This window comes from Ursus maritimus, unplaced genomic scaffold (genome assembly GCF_017311325.1).
Source record: "Ursus maritimus isolate PB19 unplaced genomic scaffold, ASM1731132v1 scaffold_31, whole genome shotgun sequence".
Taxonomy (NCBI): Eukaryota; Metazoa; Chordata; class Mammalia; order Carnivora; family Ursidae; genus Ursus; species Ursus maritimus.
Window position 1 is genome coordinate 32,703,868 of NW_024425675.1, and position 449 is coordinate 32,704,316.

The window sequence follows — 449 nt, forward strand, 5'->3', positions numbered from 1 at the left end:
TGGACCCCAGGTTCCCAACTGTCCCTGAGGGTTGGGCATGGAAATGCTTGAATGTGGCCGCTCTTCTGGGGTAGGTGGAGGACAGGTGCACCAGGCACACAGGCCTCCCCACTGAGAGGGTTAGGTGTTCACAGGGGACCTGCACACAGCACGTGTATCATGACCCAGTCCTGCTGTGGACATGCACAAGACCCATGGCTCCACACCTGACTGGTCCCTCATGTTCCCTCACCACCGCCAAGTGCTCTGTGGCCCCAAAGTCTGCTGAGCCCCAGAACCATGCCCACCCCAGCCAGCAACCCTCAGGGTGCAAGGCCAGGTGGGTTGGATATCTGGGGATGCAAAGGTCACTGAATACCCCCTGCCCCACCCAGCTGCCTGGAATGCAGACTCCCTCCCAGGGTCTATCTAAGTGCATGGCTGGGCCAGGGGACCTGGTGGCAGCAATG